The sequence below is a fragment of the Polypterus senegalus genome, chromosome 16 (genome assembly GCF_016835505.1).
Source record: "Polypterus senegalus isolate Bchr_013 chromosome 16, ASM1683550v1, whole genome shotgun sequence".
Taxonomy (NCBI): domain Eukaryota; kingdom Metazoa; phylum Chordata; class Cladistia; order Polypteriformes; family Polypteridae; genus Polypterus; species Polypterus senegalus.
Window position 1 is genome coordinate 68,539,075 of NC_053169.1, and position 12,520 is coordinate 68,551,594.

At 45.1% G+C, this 12,520-nt stretch overlaps 1 protein-coding gene across 1 annotated transcript in view; it reads left to right on the forward strand.

Annotated features, from left to right (window-relative positions):
- ints9 (integrator complex subunit 9) overlaps window positions 1–12,520 on the forward strand; it is a 288,812-nt gene that overhangs the window by 57,711 nt on the left and 218,581 nt on the right. The window lies entirely within an intron of this gene.

Genomic DNA, 12,520 nt, shown 5'->3' on the forward strand with positions numbered 1-12,520 from the left:
CACCAAACCGACCCCTTCAACACCCTGGCTGCGCTTAGAAATTCTGTCCATAAAAGTTATGAACAGAATCGGTGACAAAGGGCAGCCCTGGCGGAGTCCAACTCTCACTGGAAACGGGCTCGACTTACTGCCGCAATGCGGACCAAGCTCTGACACCGTTGTACAGAGACCAACAGCTCTTATCAGGGGTCCGTACCCCATACTCCCGAGCACCCCACAGGATTCCCCGAGGGACACGGTCGATGCCTTTTCCAAGTCCACAAAACACATGTAGACTGGTGGGCAAACTCCCATGCACCCTCCAGGACCTGCTAAGGGTGAAGAGCTGGTCCACTGTTCCGCACCAGGACTAAAACCACACTGTTCCTCCTGAATCCGAGGTTCACTATCCGACGGACCCTCCTCTCCAGAACCCCGAATAGACTTTTCCAGGGAGGCTGAGGAGTGTGATCCCTCTATAGTTGGAACACACCCTCCGTCCCCTTTTAAAGAGGGGACCACCACCCGGTCTGCCAATCCAGAGGCACTGTCCCGATGTCCATGCGATGTTGCAGAGACGTGTCAACCAAGACAGTCCTACAACATCCAGAGCCTTAAGGAACTCCGGCGATCTCATCCACCCCGGGCCCTGCCACCAAGGAGTTTTTGACCACCTCGGTGACTTCAGTCCCAGAGATGGGAGAGCCCACCTCAGAGTCCCCAGGCTCTGCTTCCTCATTGGAAGGCATGTTAGTGGGATTGAGGAGGTCTTCAAGTACTCCCCCACCACCCACAACGCCCCGAAGTCGAGGTCAGCAGCCACCATCCCCACCATATACGGTGTTGACACTGCACTGCTTCCCTCCTGAGACGCCGGACGGTGGACCAGAATCTCCTCGGCCGTCCAAAGTCGCTCTCCATGGCCTCCAAACTCCTCCCATGCCCGAAGTTTTGCCTCAGCAACAACCGGCCGCTTCCGCTTGGCCTGCCGGTACCTATCAGCTGCCTCCAGAGACCCACAGGACAAAAAGTCCTATAGGACTCTTCTTCAGCTTGACGGCATCCCTCACCGCCGTGTCCACCAACGGGTTCGGGATTGCCGCCGACAGGCACCACCACCTTACGGCCACAGCTCCGTCAGCCGCCTCAACAATAGAGGCACGGAACATGGCCCATTCGACTCAATGTCCCCACCTCCCTCGGGGCGGGTTGAAGTTCTGCCGAGGTGGGAGTTGAAGCTACTTCTGACAGGGGACTCTGCCAGCCGCTCCCAGCAGACCCTCACAACACGCTTGGGCCTACCAGGTCTGACCGCATCTTCCCCACCATCGGCCAACTCACCACCAGGTGGTGATCAGTTGACAGCTCCGCCTCTCTTCACCCGAAAGTGTCCAAGACATATGGCCGCAAGTCCACGACACACCACAAAGTCGATCATCGACCTGAGGCCTAGGGTGTCCTGGTGCCAAGTGCACATATGAACACCCTTATGCTTGAACATGGTGTTCGTTATGGACAATCCGTGCGAGCACAGAAGTCCAATAACAAAACACCGCCGGGTTCAGATCGGGGCCATTCCTCCCAATCACGCCCTTCCAGGTCTCACTGTCATTACCCATGTGAGCAATGAAGTCTCCCAGCAAAACGAGGGAATCCCCAGAAGGTATGCCCTCTAGCACCCCCTCCAGAGACTCCAAAAGGGTGGATACTCCAAACTGCTGTTCGCGCATACGCACAAACAACAGTCAGGACCCTTCCCCACCCGAAGGCGGAGGGAGGCCACCCTCTCGTCCACCGGGTAAACCCCAACGCACAGGCTCTAAGTCGGGGGGCAATAAGTATGCCCACACCTGCTCGGCGCCTCTCACCGGGGGCAACTCCATAGTGGTAGAGAGTCCAGGCTGTGCGTCGAGGTGAGTCCGACTATATCTAGCCGGAACCTCTCAACCTCGCGCACTAGCTCAGGCTCCTTCCCCTTCAGAGAGGTGACATTCCACGCCCCAAGAGCCAGTTTCTGTAGCCAAGGATCAGACCGCCAAGGTCCCTCCTCCGGCCACCGCCCAACTCACACTGCACCAGGCGCTCGCCATCGAGCCCCACCCCCAGGCCTGGCTCCAGAGGGGGGCCCGGTGACCCGCGTCTGGGCAAGGGAAAACGTCGTCCACAGTTTTTATTCTTCATTGGAGGTTTGGAACCGTTCTTTGTCTCATCCCTCACCTAGGACCAGTTTGCCTTGGGTGGCCCTACCAGGCATAAAGCCCCGGACAACATAGCTCCTAGGATCATTGGGACACGGAAACCCCTCCACCACGATAAGGTGACGGCTCAAGGAGGGGATGTATATTATTAATATTAATTTATTATTATAATATATAAAAAGATTTTTTTTTGGGCAGCTGGAATGGTGCCCCCCTGGGAGTTGGTGCCCTACGCAGACTGCGTACTCTGTGTATAGGAGCGGCGGTACTGCGAGCAACTGTTGCTGGGGGTGCCAGAATGAAAAACATTATTTGTAGAAAATCTTTATTTATCCATTCCTAAATAATTAAATGGGCAGGCTATTTCGTATCAGTGCAATACGCTGTTTGTTAAAACGGATGACTCCCGCTCTTACGTGCAAGTCTGCGTGGATATTTTGAACTATGGTATCTGTTGAAGTTCTATTTAAATTTTAAACAGAAGGAATTTTTATTTAGTCGACAGAAATATCTTTGGTAGGAATGTAAGTTAAATGTAGGCATCATTGCATAAATTTTTCTTCGCCATACAAATGTAAAGAGTAAATTTGCCTCACATTCCAATCAAAGATAATTGTGTCGACTAAATAGAACTTGAAAAGATATATTTTTTCAAATGTGATCGCGCAATTCAGATCGAGTTGACGCGCACTGATTCATCGAGCCCGCGTGCTATTGTGGTTTCGCCTGCGTGCCTCAATAAGTCACCCTTCCCTCGCTCTTACTTTTTTACAGTTCATCTAATGAATACACTGAGTATGGCTTTACCAAAACAATCATTGATGATGAATAAAGTATTCATTATTCATAAAGCTTCAATTGGTGATCTGTCTTTCTGCGTTAACCGCATATTTTTTCATACATCTCAAACCAAGGGGATGCGAGGGTAAAATAAATCGGGAAGCGCGCGTACATACTCGGTGCACCCCCTCTCGGGAATCAAACTTCAGACGTCGGCGCTACAGGCGAAGCCTCTACCACTGCGCCACGGCGTGTGGTTGTTTCTTAATGCATCAGTTAACAGCTCGTCTTCCTCTATCTGAGATGTGACACACTGCATGCACGGGTTTTTTTTTCTTAAACTGTCTTCCTTTAGCGTGACATTGACTTTTTCCACCCCACGGTTGTATTTAATGTTTGCTAAGTTTCTCTCGGAGTTTCGCTGAGTTTGTGCCAAACACCACCCTGACCATCTCATCTTCCTCTGCATAAGCACTGTCCTTCACCCCGTGAATATTTAGCGGCAGTGTTTCTATTGGATTGCCGCTGACGGACGGCCTTATACTGTATGGGCAGGCACTAAATTACGTGGAAGGCCTCCCACGGGCATCGAGCAGAAGTCTATTATAGTATATGGACAAAAAAATAGGTTCCAGTTATGACCATTACACGTAGAATTTCGAAATGAAACCTGCCCAACTTTTGTAAGTAAGCTGTAAGGAATGAGCCTGCCAAATTGCAGCCTTCTACCTACACGGGAAGTTAGAGAATTAGTGATGAGTGAGTGAGTGAGGGCTTTGCCTTTTATTAGTATAGATAAAAGCAAATAAAAAAGAAATTGCTCAACTATCCGTCTGTACAAAATATAGACGTTCGCATATGTCACAATATTCTTAGAAATCGCCTTAGTCAATGGGTGGGCCTCTCTGGCAGTGTCTTAAATTGGTTTGAGTCTTACTTGGCAGGTAGAAAATTCTTTGTTAGTTGTGGTAATTATACTTCAAAGACACATGATATTCTATATTGTCTTCCATAAGAATCTATCCTGGGTCCACTGCTCTTTTTGATCTACATGCTTCCATTAGGTCAGATTATTTCAAGGCATGATGTGAGCTACGACAGCAATGCTGATGACACACAAATGTATTTATCAATAGCACCTGATGACCCCAACTCTCTTGTTTTACTGACACAATGTCGTACATGTGTTTCTGAATGGATAAGTAGTAATTTTCTCAAACTAAATAAGGAGAAAACAGAAATCTTAGTGATTGGCAAAAATGGATATAATGATGATATTAGAAATAAACTTGATCCAATAGGATTAAAAGTCAAGACAGAGGTAAAGAATTTAGGGCTAATTATTGACTCTGACCTAAATTTTAAATCGCATATTAATTGAATTAATAGGACAGCATTTTTTTCACTTAAGAAATATAGAAAAAGTTAGATCTCTTATAACTTTGCAAGATGCTGAGAAATTAGTACATGTTTTTCTTTTCAGTCCTCAGTTCATTCCTCTCGGACTACCCAAAAAAGACATCAATCGATTAACTAGTGCAGAATACAGCTGCTAGAATCTTAACTAGGAAAAGAAAATCCGAACACATCTCCCAAGTTTTGATGTCACTACATTGGTTACCAGTGCCATTTAGAATTGATTTTAAAATATTGCTTATGGTTTACAAAGCCTTAGCACTAGAATTACCAGAGCTAGTGAAAAAACTTGTAGGTCCGTCCCACCTTAAATTGCTTCTCACCTCTTCATCAGTGTCTTTTGTCCTTTAAATGTGTTGATAAGCAGCAAGCAGTTTGCTATCACATCCCCCACCGTCGCACAGTTTTCTTAGCTCAAGTCCATTTACCTGCGTGTCAGTTGCTTGGAGTTGTATAGAGTGAGAATTCGAGCAAAATGACACCTTTTATAAATATTATATCATTATTTGGAACGCATGCATTTCATGTGTACAGTAATCCCTCCTCGATCGCGGGGGTTGCGTTCCAGACCCCCCCGCGATAGGTGAAAATCCGCGAAGTAGAAACCATATGTTTGTATGGCTATTTTTACATATTTTAAGCCCTTATAAACTCTCCCACACTGTTAACATTATTAGAGCCCTCTAGACATGAAATAACACCCTTTAGTCAAAAGTTTAAACTGTGCTCCATGACAAGACAGAGATGACAGTTCTTTCTCACAATTAAAAGAATGCAAACGTATCTTCTCTTCAAACGAGCTCCGTCAGGAGCAGAGAATGTCAGAAAGAGCACGAGAGTAAAGCAAACAATCAAAAAATCAATACCTGCTGTTGGGCTTTTAAGTATGAGCACCGCGATAAAGCAGCCGCAAAGAAGGGAGCAATGTGAAGGTAGTCTTTCAGCATTTTTTAGAGTAGCCTCCGTATCTTCTAAACAAAGCCCCTCTGCTCACACCCCCTCCGTCAGGAGCAGAGAACGTCAGAGAGAGAGCACACGAGATTAAAGCAAACAATCAAAAAATCAATACGTGCTTTTGGGCCACCACGATAAAGCGGCATTTCTTAGAGTAGCGTCCATATCTTCTAGGCAAACAGCCCCTATGCTCACACCCCCTCCGTCAGGAGCAGAGAATGTCAGAGAAAAACAATCCGCTCGGGGAAGCACATCGTATATCATTGAGGAGTTTTAGTTAATATGTAATACATGCTCTGATTGGGTAGCTTCTAAGCCATTCGCCAATAGCGTCCCTTGTTTAGATTAGATTAGATTAGATTCACTTTATTGTCATTACACATGTATAAATACAGGGCAACGAGATTTAGTTTAGCATCTAATCAGAAGTGCAAAGAGCAGAAGTACAATAAATATAATATGTGCATATTATGTACAGTTAAATATGATATTTACAGTTAAATGCGATATATACAGTTAAATACGATATGTACAGTTAAGAGCACAGTGAAGATGGGAATAGATATATAGATATATATAAATAGATATGTATGAAATCAACTGGACAAACAAACTGAGGAAGCATGTACTTTAAATTAAAAGACCCATTGTCCAGAAATCCTGAACCAGCTTAAAAATCCGTGATATATATTTAGATATGCTTACATTTAAAATCCGCGATGGAGTGAAGCCGCGAAAGTCGAAGCGCGATATAGCGAGGGATTACTGTATTCCGTGTCCTCAACGATCCATGTTAGGGGTGCCTGCACATTTTTGGCTTGCAAGCTACTTTTAAAATGACCAGGTCAAAATAATCTACCTACATTAAAAATGCTATATCTATCTATCTATACTAATCAAAGGCAAAGCCCTCACTCACTCACTAATTCTCCAACTTCCCGTGTGGGTGGAATGCTGAAATTTGGCAGGCTCATTCCTTACATCTTACTTACAAAAGTTGGGCAGGTTTTATTTCGAAATTCTACGCGTAATGGTCATAACTGGAACCTATTTTTCTTCATATAATGTAATGGAGTTGAGCTCGATGGCCGTGGTGGGCGGAGCTTCGTGTGACATCATCACGCCTCCCACGTAATCACGAACTGACTGTCAACGCAATACATAGAAAACAAGGAAGAGCTCTAAAAAGCACTGAAGAAAACATGCATTATACAATTGAGAAGGCAGCGAAACAATAAGCGAGCGAGTCACACACAGAACCATATTCATGAGTACAGCTATTTCGAAAACAAAGCACGGTGTAAACCTAAATAAAGTTTAAATTAAGTTCATAGACAGGCTGCCGCTGGCGTTTGTCATGCCCATGGCTAATGCGGGATACAAGTTTAATGAGAGGACGCAGGATATAAACGAGAGTTTTGATCACTTTGTTACTAAGTTAAAATTACTGGTAAAGGTCTGTGCTTATGCAAATTCCGAGAGTCTGTCTTTGTGAGGGGATTGACAGTTAAGGCGTGTGGGAGAGTCACGTCATCATCTCCCCTCCCATTCACCTCATTTCGCTGTGAGCTGAGCTCCGCAGCTAACACAGTCTTGCGGAACCAACTTTGTCACGCTGCCACCAAATACTAACAGAAAAATCCACAAGTTAATACACACGCTGTCTCTACAGTTCCTCCACACTCTGAATCCTCCAGGCATTACTTACAAAAGGTTACATTGACAATCGTGTTACGTTATTTTTAAAATGTTTCCTTTTCTTAGCACAAGCACAGCTGCGAAGCTTCGATGCATGTGCTCCATAACGCGTTAAAAAATAACGCATTTAATCACACTTTGCATTCCAAGCAAAGGGAAACTTCCGTCAATGCATGATTTCCTGGTACACCAATTACATTGATGCACACATCAGAGCTACAAAAATGTAACAGTCGGAAGAAAGCGCGTTGCTACGACTGATTGGAGGAAAATTTCATTTCAAAAGACTACCCGAGTATTAAGGCACTTCGCACTTTCTTTTGCACGTATACCATTATGAGGTCGTCAGCTCGGATTATGAAGACACGCACAGGAGTGGAGGACCAACAGTGCCATCACAGCCGATTAATGGCAGGGACGTCTCGCCAGTCTACACAAGACCCACCGCGACTGTCCTCAAAAGGCGCTCATATCATCAGCGAAGACATCTCTCTACACTATATAAAAGAAAAAGGCAGCTTTCCTTTGTTTACACCTTTTTTCCTTTTATCCCAAACCAAAGCCTTTCTCTCTTAACACTGCAGAGGACACAAAACTAATTTTCTTTAATTGCTGGTAATGCCGGTAAGGCAAATTACCAGAGGCAGAAATGTGGACGTTTACATGGAAAATGTAATTTCTATACCACAGTCGTCGTGTATCGCCTTTCAAAAGGGATCTACTACCGAGAGATCATCCATATACATTTTAGCTGCTGTTAGTACTACTTACCTTTTCTGTTACACCGTCTTTAAAATGTAGTTTACCCGCAACCACTCCAGTAGTGTTCAATGTATCTTTACTTCTTAAAACGTTAATGTTTTACTGTTTAATAACTTATAGACTATATTTTATTATTTTTCCCTTGCACTCAGTGACCAAAGCTATACACACACATATAGACACATACATATATACACATATATATACCTGTGTGTATGTTTGTATGTTTGTGTGTGTATATGTATGTTTGTGTGTGTATATGTACATATATATATATAACACTGCTCAAAAAATTAAAGGAACACTTTGAAAACACATCAGATCTCAATGGGAAAAAGAAATCCTCCCGGATATCTATACTGATATAGACTGGGTAATGTGTTAGGAACGAAAGGATGCCACATCGTTTGATGGAAATGAAAATGATCAACCTACAGAGCCCTGAATTCAAAGACGCCCCAAAAATCAGAGTAAAAAAATTATGTGGCAGGCTAGTCCATTTTGCCAAAATTTAATTGCAGCAACTCAAAATTGTATGCAGCACTTTGTATGGCCCCTGTGTTCTTGTATACATGCCTGACAACATCGGTGCATGCTTCTAATGAGATGACAGATGGTGTTGTGGGGGATCTCCTCCCAGATCTGGACCAGGGCATCACTGAGCTCCTGGACAGTCTGAGGTGCAACCTGGTGGCATTGGATGGACCAAAACATAATGTCCCAGAGGTGTTCTATTGGATTTAGGTGAGGAAAGTGTGGTGGCCAGTCAATGGTATCAATTCCTTCATCCTCCAGGAACTGCCTGCATACTCTCACCACATGAGGCCAGGAATTGTCGTGCACCAGGAGCCACTGTACCAGCATAGGGTCTGACAATGGGTCCAAGGATTTCATCCTGATACCTAATGGCAGCCAAGGTGCCTTTGTCAAGCCTGTAGCGGTCTGTGTGACCCTCCATGGATATGCCTCCCCAGACAATCATTAACCCACCACCAAACTGCTCATGCTGAATGATGTTACAGGCAGCATAATGTTCTCCATGGCTTCTCCAGACCCTTTCACTTCTGTCACGCGCTCAGGGTGAACCTGCTCTCATCTGTAAAAAAGCACAGGGCACCAGTGGTGCATCTGCCAATTCTGGTATTCTATGGCTTAATGCCAATCGAGCTGCATGCTGCTGGGCAGTGAGCTCAGGGCCCATTAGAGGACATGGGGCCCTTGGGTCGCCCTCATGAAGTCTTTCTGGTTGTTTGGTTAGAGACATTCACACCAGTGGCCTGCTGGAGGTCATTTTGTAGGGCTCTGGCAGTGCTCATCCTGTTCCTCCTGCCCAAAGGAGCAGATACTGGTCCTGCTGATGGGTTATGGACCTTCTATGGCCCTGTCCAGCTCTCCTAGAGTAACTGCTTGTCTCCTAGAATCTCCTCCATGCCCTTGAGACTGTGCAGGGAGACACAGCAAACCTTCTGGCAATGACACGTATTGATGTGCCATCCTGGAGAAGTTGGACTACCTGTGCAACCTCTGTAGGGTCCAGGTATCGCCTCATGCTACCAGTAGTGACACTGACTGTAGCCAAATGCAAAACTAGTGAAGAAACAGTCAGAAAAGATGAGGAGGTAAAAATGTCAGTGGCCTCCACCTGTTAAACCATTCCTGTTTTGGGGGTCATCTCATTGTTGCCCCTCTAGTGCATCTGTTGTTAATTTCATTAACACCACAGCAGCTGAAACTGATTAATAACCCCCTCTGCTACTTAACTGACCAGATTAATATCCCATAAGTTTCATTGACTTTATGCTGTACTCTGATTAAAAAGTGTTCCTTTAATTCTTTTGAGCAGTATATATTATATATATATATATATATAAATAAATAATTTGTAGATGTAGATATGTATATAGATATGAAGATGTGTGTGTGTGTATGTATGTATGTAGACTCAAACCGATTATGACAGCAGCAATCCAAGCTGTGAGAAAACAGTAAAAAGGAGGCGTGTCAGACGCCGTGGTACATTTTCTGATGCAGCTAGACGAAAACAACTTCGTGATGCTGCCGCCAAATACACAAAACAATTACTTTGACAATCATGTTACGTTATTTTTAAAATGTTTCCTTTTCTTTTTCTTTCCTTCTTTAACACACTACTTCTCCGCTGCGAAGCGTGGGTATTTTGCTAGTATATTATATATCTTGTCAGGTATGCTAGGGAATGATGACCTGGCCGGGAAGCCCTGAAGGACCGGAAGAGGATCTACCCCGCCCTGGATCACGTGGGGGCCGCCACCCTGGTTGCTTTGGGGGCCACGAGTAGAGGGCTTGGAAGCCCAACCCTTTAGGGGCCCGTGGTCACCGCCAGGGGGCGCCCCAATGCCTTGGGAACCCTGGACCTCAGCACTTCCGCCACACCAGGAAGTGCTGGTGGGAAGAGAAGCAGGGACACCTGGAGAGCTTCCGGGAGTACAGCTGGCACTTCCGCCACACAGGGGCGTGTCGGCGGGTGATTGCCGGAATCCACCTGGAGCACATCCGGGTGCTAATAAAAGGGGCTGCCTCCCTTCATTCTAGGCTGGAGTCGGGTGGAAGCAGGACAAAGCAGGAGATGAGAGTGAAGGCAGATGTGCTATTGGCCAGGACTTTGGGGACTTTTGGGGTTTGTGTGCACTTTAATCTTGTATATAGTATTGTAAATAAACGTGTGGTGGTGGATTACAACTGTCTGCCTGTCTGTGTCCGGGCCACGTCCACAATCTATATGTAACTGCTCACAAAAATTTAAGGAACACTTTTTTTTATTGGGCCTGGCATGAAATCAATTAAACCTGTCTGATAATTTTCTGATTGGTTAAGCAGCTGAGGTCATTGTTAATCACTTTCAGCTGTATTGGTGTTCATGGACTTAACGACAGGTGCACTAAAGTGGCAACAATTAGAAAACCCTCGAAACAGGACTGGTTTTACATGTGGAGGTCATTTCAAGTTTCTCCCTCTTGATCTTTTTTGGCTGGTTTTCCACTCGTGCTAGTTTTGGCTTGAGTAATTATCTCTACTGGCAGTATGAGGCGATTCCTTAACCCTACAGAAGTTGCACAGGTTGTCCAACTTCTCCAGGATGGCACATCCACACGTGCTGCAGCAAGAAGATTTAATGTGTCTCCCAGCACAATCTCCAGAACATGGAGGAGATTTCAGGAGACTGGCTGTTATTCTCGGAGAGCTGGACAGGGCCGTAGAAGGTCCTCAACCCATCAGCAGGACCGATACCTGCTCCTTTGTGCAAGGTGGAACAGGCTGAGCACTGCTCGTGCCCTACAGAATGACCTCCAGAGGGCCACTGGTGTGAATGTCTCTACCCAAACAATCAGGAACAGACTTCATGAAGATGGCCTGAGGGCCTGACGTCCTGTGCTCACTGCCCAACACCGTGGAGCTCGACTGGCATTTGCTCAAGAACACCAGAATTGGCAAGTCCGCCACTGGCGCCCTGTACTTTTTACAGACGAGAGCAGGTTCAACCTGAGCAGCTGTGATAGATGTGAAAGTGTCTGGAGAAGACAAGGAGAACGATATGCAGCCTGCAACGTCGTTCAACATGACAGGTTTGGTGGTGGGTCAGTGATGGTCTGGAGAGGCATATCCATGGAGGGACGCACAGACCTCTACTGCGTAGGAAATGGTGCTCTGACTGCCATAAGGTATCGAGATGAAATCCTTGAACCCATTGTCAGACCCTACGCTGGTGCAGTAGGTCCTGGTTTCCTCCTAATGCACAACAATGCCCGGCCTCATGTGGCAAGAGTATGCAGGCAGTACCTGGAGGATGAAGGAATTGAAACAATTGAATGGCCTTCACGATCCCCTGACTTAAACCCAATAGAACATCTGTGGGACATTAGGCGCCGCCAGGTTACTCCTCAGACTGTACAACAGCTCAGGGATGCCCTCATACAGATCTGGGAGGAAATGCCACAAGACACCATCCGTCGTCTCATTAGGAGCATGCCCCGACGTTGTCAAGCATGCATACAAGCTCGGGGTCCACACAAGATACTGAAAAGCATTTTGAGTAGCAGAAATTAAGTTTTTGAAAAATGGACTAGCCTGCCACATCTTCATGTCACTCTGATTTTAGGGTGTCTACACAATTGAGCCCTCTGTAGGCAGAAAACTTTTATTTCCATTAAAAGACTTGGCATCCTTTTGTTCCTAAGACATTGCCCTGTCGTTATTTGTATAGATATCCAACTTCATATTGAGATCTGATGTATCTAATGTGTTTCTTTAAAGTGTTCCTTTAATTTTTGTGAGCAGTATATATATATATATATATATATATATATATATATATATATATTTCATAGTATAATATTACATACATACAGTATCAGAGGTGGGTAGTAACGAGTTACAATTACTTGAGTAACTTTAAAACAAAATTGTACAGAGTAGTTTTACTGCACCATACTTTTTACTTTTACTTGAGTACATTTGTGAAGAAGAAACACTACTCTTACTCCGCTTTATTGGGCAACACTCGAATCGTTAATTTTTTTCCATTAGATAAAGTCTGACAGACAATGTTCAATCTGCTGTCTAGGGTATGCTGTCAAGTTGAACACACGCCTTCCATTGCGTCTTAACTGTGATTTTACTTCCCTCTCCTTTCTCTTTATCACATCGCTTTTCGGAAGGCAGTCAGTTTCGTAGTTTTTATGAACAGTTCGAAAGTG